This window comes from Bidens hawaiensis, unplaced genomic scaffold (assembly GCF_021521415.1).
Source record: "Bidens hawaiensis isolate Kalapana, Puna unplaced genomic scaffold, B.hawaiensis_p1.1 tig00002307_1, whole genome shotgun sequence".
Classification (NCBI taxonomy): domain Eukaryota; kingdom Viridiplantae; phylum Streptophyta; class Magnoliopsida; order Asterales; family Asteraceae; genus Bidens; species Bidens hawaiensis.
The window spans coordinates 3386282-3392281 of record NW_027491124.1 but is presented as its reverse complement, the minus strand read 5'-3'; positions in this window follow the sequence as shown (position 1 = coordinate 3392281).

Here is a 6000-nt window from a genome sequence, read left to right as displayed (position 1 = left end):
ATAGAGGGAAAGTTTACTCGGGTTATCAGGAAATAAATAAAAGAATAGGAGTTGGTATGGGTCGGGCTAGTGTCGGGTAATGGACGTTGGTTATGGATTTGGATTAATAGAGATGGGTTAAATAAGAATGGGCCTTAGGTCCATGGGATTTCAGGGATATAAATATCCCATAAACCCCAAAATATCTTTCATATTTCACCAAACTCCCTAACACACACATACCCACTAACTTCGCCGGAACCGGCTGAGCCAAGGGAAGAATCGGGCAGGTCCGAGAGAGAGCGATTAGTTGTGTTAACAAGTTAAACGAGATCCAAACAAGCTCAAAAAGGTATGATTCTTGATCTTTGAGGTTTAAAGATCCAAGCTTTTTAGTGTATAAGCGACCAAAAATGGTCGGGAAGCGTAGTGGGTGATATTGAACCATAGCAAGGGTGTTAAAATCGCTCAAAATGCTGAAAGAAACCGAACAGCGGCCGTCTGGGCAACTTCGCCTTCATCTGGGCAACTTCGCCTTCAACGCGATGAACTTCGCCTGCAAGCTAAGTTCGCCTGATGAACTTCGCCTGCAAGATAAGTTCGCCTAAGGTTCAACTTCGCCTGAAGCCAAGTTCGCCTGATGGCAACTTCGCTGTAAAGCTAAGTTCGCCTAAGGTTAACTTCGCCTAGAGCTAAGTTCGCCCGAGGGTTAACTTCGCCTAAAGCCAAGTTTGATTAAAAAATAAACTATAAAGTGATAAGTTAAAGTAAGCTAATACTAGGCCACCAGATTAGATCAGACGAGTATTGATACGTGTAACTTGTACAGTCAGCCGAGCTCAGTTAGAGAAGGGATTTACAGCTATCAGAAAAAGAAGCAGAATTCAGGTGAGTTTCTAGCCCCATTTATGTGTTACGTTTTCGGGGTTGTGTGCATACTCAATATGTTTGTTAATACACTTATCCTAAGAGATAAGTGTATGCCTTATATGGATAATGTGAAATATATGAATGATTGCTTGACGGTACGTGAACGATCTTCGGATATTGCACGTATCGTCAAGGGAAGTGACTAGCTCCTTACATGGATATTAAATAATAAGGTATAGTGTTCCTTTTATGGAAGGTATAGTGTTCCTTTTATGGAAGGTATAGTGTTCCTTTTATGGATAGTAAAGTGTTCCTTCTATGGATAGTATAGTGTCCTCCTATGGAAATTATATATGGTAGGGTAATGGTAATGGTTCTTTTAATAAATATTACGTGACGATCCTCCTATGGATATTTATACAAGGTTAAGGTAGTAATATGTGTCTTCGGATACGGGAAGTAATATATGGGAATAAATTGTATGATACCTGATTAACTAGAACTCACTCAGCGTAGCTGACTTTTAGTATGCACGCAGGTGAGCCGATTACAGAGCTAGCAAGAGGATGACGTATGGCATGGATTGAACGGCTGGCATCTGAAGAAAGAAGTAAAGATGTTTTGAATATAAAGTTTTGTGTTATGGTATCAAAGAAAAGATTTAATGTTTTGTAACAAATGATTGATGTTTTATATTCCGCGAAAAGTGTTAATAAACTCTGATTTGAAGGACTGTGTTTATGAGTAAATCCGACGCTAAAGTAGGGCTACCGGGTTCGGGGCCTTACAAGTTGGTATCAGAGCATAAGTTCGAGAGATTTAAGCATCCTACATGCTTAGACTCGAACAGAGAATGGGATTTAAGTAAGAAAAGAAAGAAGATGCCAGTTCAAGAATGCCATGTGTCGCTCAAGCAAAAAATCAGTAAAGGTAAGGTGTATGATTAAATGATATATGTTAATGAGAAAGAAAAGATACGTGAACGATAAGGATAGAAGTAATTGATTGTTTGATTTGACTAACGGCTTAAGTAGAACCAGCACAAATAGACTCATAAAGGGAAGCGAATAGGACACGGAAAGCAACGTGATCAGCTAGTCACAGCTGGCCACTGTTATTACCTGTTAGCCTTGCTATCCTTGTACTAAATAGTTCCTTGAGTGATGATGTTTGTGTTGTCCCTTTAAGAATACTGATGGCTGGAGCTGGAGAAGTTGTGGGAACTGGGGGTCGCACTGGACGTCGTGGCAGGCCTCGTCTTGTCCGGCAACCCTCGGTAGAAGAAGTTTCCCACACCGAAGATGAAGGGAGCGCCGCTGGAGGAGACCAGAACAACAACGAAGAAGTTCAACTTAGCCCTGCGGTTCAAGCAGCCATTGTTCAAGCTGTAGTTGCTGCTGTTAAGAACCTGAATCCCGAAGGATCTGCTGGAAGCCATGAACGAACCGTTGAAGGGGCAGGTGGTAATAATAGAAAGGATGACGAGAGGGAAAGGGGTGACTCGAGTGAGGTAAAGTCTGTGAAAGATGATGATAGGAAGAGGGGCCGAGGCGGTTGCAACTATAAGTCCTTCAAAGGTTGTGACCCGCCTAAGCTGACTGGTTTAGGAGACGCAATCGCTACTCTTCAGTGGATAACCGACATGGATAAGGTTATCCGCATTAGCGAGTGCCGTCCTGACCAAGCTGTCGGTTATGCCACTCAATCTTTTGAAGATGAGGCTATGTATTGGTGGGAGAGTGTGGAGCAGAGGAAGACCCGTGAAGAGATCAAGGCGATGAGTTGGAATGACCTAAAGGACATGGTGATGAAGAGGTTCTGCGCTGATACAGAAGTTGAAAGAGTGGAGATGAAGTTTCTGAATTTGAAAGCGGGAGAGATGACACAACGGGAGTATACTACTGAATTCAACCGCATGTCTAGGTTGGTACCTGACACGGTGAACACCGAAGCTAAAAGGATCAAGTGTTACGTAAGGGGACTTCCGCGGAATGTTCGCACTTTGGTTAAGTCTAGTAAGCCCGCAACATTTGACTCGGCCGTGGAATTGGCCGAGATGATTTATGAGGACCTTGCCAACTGTGAAGGGGAGAAGATGGAACCGAAGAAAAAGAACCCAACCCCAGAACCAGAGGAAGCCAATGAGGTGGATCCACGCAAAAAGAAGGCAAGGCAAGAGGGGTTCACTGCTTGTGAAAAATGCGGGAAGAGACACCCCGGAGAGTGCAGAAAGGGATTAGGTGTTTGCTACAGGTGTGGAAGAGCAGGACATTCCTCTTGGAAATGTAATGATTACCATAGGTGTCACAACTGTGGAGGACGTGGGCACCTAGCAAGGGATTGCAAGAAGCCAAAGGGAGGACATGAAGGAGAGAGGAGTGCTTGAGGTTTAACAGATTCCTCCGTATGCTTAGACAAGACATTCAAGAAGGCTAGATGCTAGCCATAAGTATTAAATCTATGTGTAACTTATTGATGACTCGATGCGTGTTGTTTTATGTTGAAATTTAGACTGGTGTTTATTAATTATGGTACGAATTGTCTGAATGCATGTTAGTCATGATAAATTGACGTGTTGTGATAGAGTGTCGACTTAGGCTTTAGCATTAATATGATATAAGACAAAGCCTCTTAAAGATCGAAACGAGACTTGGTACATTGAGGGCCTCATGGACAAGCTACCTTAAATAGCTAATACACGTGACCACCATTCGATAACTGCAAAGTCGGAAGTAAGAAGGGTAACTCAGAAAACGAAGGCGATTCAATAAAGCGTGTAAATATAAGAAGTTTTCCTTTTATAGGGAATAAGTTAGGTTTCGGGGACGAAACCTCTTTAAGGAGGGAAGACTTGTAACATCCCGAAATTTCAAGATAATATTAATTATATTACTTAATAATAGAGGGAAAGTTTACTCGGGTTATCAGGAAATAAATAAAAGAATAGGAGTTGGTATGGGTCGGGCTAGTGTCGGGTAATGGACGTTGGTTATGGATTTGGATTAATAGAGATGGGTTAAATAAGAATGGGCCTTAGGTCCATGGGATTTCAGGGATATAAATATCCCATAAACCCCAAAATATCTTTCATATTTCACCAAACTCCCTAACACACACATACCCACTAACTTCGCCGGAACCGGCTGAGCCAAGGGAAGAATCGGGCAGGTCCGAGAGAGAGCGATTAGTTGTGTTAACAAGTTAAACGAGATCCAAACAAGCTCAAAAAGGTATGATTCTTGATCTTTGAGGTTTAAAGATCCAAGCTTTTTAGTGTATAAGCGACCAAAAATGGTCGGGAAGCGTAGTGGGTGATATTGAACCATAGCAAGGGTGTTAAAATCGCTCAAAATGCTGAAAGAAACCGAACAGCGGCCGTCTGGGCAACTTCGCCTTTATCTGGGCAACTTCGCCTTCAACGCGATGAACTTCGCCTGCAAGCTAAGTTCGCCTGATGGCAACTTCGCTGTAAAGTTAAGTTCGCCTAAGGTTCAACTTCGCCTGAAGCCAAGTTCGCCTGATGGCAACTTCGCTGTAAAGCTAAGTTCGCCTAAGGTTAACTTCGCCTAGAGCTAAGTTCGCCCGAGGGTTAACTTCGCCTGAAGCCAAGTTTGATTAAAAAATAAATTATAAAGCGATAAGTTAAAGTAAGCTAATACTAGGCCACCAGATTAGATCAGACGAGTATTGATACGTGTAACTTGTACAGTCAGCCGAGCTCAGTTAGAGAAGGGATTTACAGCTATCAGAAAAAGAAGCAGAATTCAGGTGAGTTTCTAGCCCCATTTATGTGTTACGTTTTCGGGGTTGTGTGCATACTCAATATGTTTGTTAATACACTTATCCTAAGAGATAAGTGTATGCCTTATATGGATAATGTGAAATATATGAATGATTGCTTGACGGTACGTGAACGATCTTCGGATATTGCACGTATCGTCAAGGGAAGTGACTAGCTCCTTACATGGATATTAAATAATAAGGTATAGTGTTCTTTTTATGGAAGGTATAGTGTTCCTTTTATGGATAGTAAAGTGTTCCTTCTATGGATAGTATAGTGTTCCTCCTATGGAAATTATATATGGTAGGGTAATGGTAATGGTTCTTTTAATAAATATTACGTGACGATCCTCCTATGGATATTTATACAAGGTTAAGGTAGTAATATGTGTCTTCGGATACGGGAAGTAATATATGGGAATAAATTGTATGATACCTGATTAACTAGAACTCACTCAGCGTAGCTGACTTTTAGTATGCACGCAGGTGAGCCGATTACAGAGCTAGCAAGAGGATGACGCATGGCATGGATTGAACGGCTGGCATCTGAAGAAAGAAGTAAAGATGTTTTGAATATAAAGTTTTGTGTTATGGTATCAAAGAAAAGATTTAATGTTTTGTAACAAATGATTGATGTTTTATATTCCGCGAAAAGTTTTAATAAACTCTGATTTGAAGGACTGTGTTTATGAGTAAATCCGACGCTAAAGTAGGGCTACCGGGTTCGGGGCCTTACATAACAGCGTTCTGGTATCGTGTTCTGCTCGTTTTGGCCGTCGCTTTAATCTGCCGCTCACCATCAATCCATCATAATATGAGGTAATTGAATCATGTAATCAATTCGCGCTAACGTGCTTATCAAAAGCCCTAACATTAATTAACCTATAACATCACAGATTTAACGATTTAGATAATTAGGGTTTATATTAGTTTGGGGTTAATAAACTGTGGTTTATAAATTATTGTTTTCAGATATTAAACAATTGTTTTGTTAGCTCAACTGGTAGTTTGGTGTCTGTCTAATAGGGTGCCGGCCAGGGTCTCAAGTTCGAGTCCTGGCCAACCCCTTTTGCCTTTTATTTTCTTTTTGTTTCTTTGTTTATTGTTTTAAATATATTAAAGATGTTTATAGAGTATTATAATTAATATTTAATATAAAATAAACATTATCTTAAATCGACATCATAAAGTTAACGTTTCGTGTCAACTAATTTTGTTACAAGATTTTAGTATATATATATATATATATATATTATAATTAAATACTAATAATAGGATGAACGTTACTTTACTAAAATCCGAACATCTTATCGACTTTTCTCGTCATTTATCGTTTTTTTAACAAATTTCCTAAATATATATATATATATT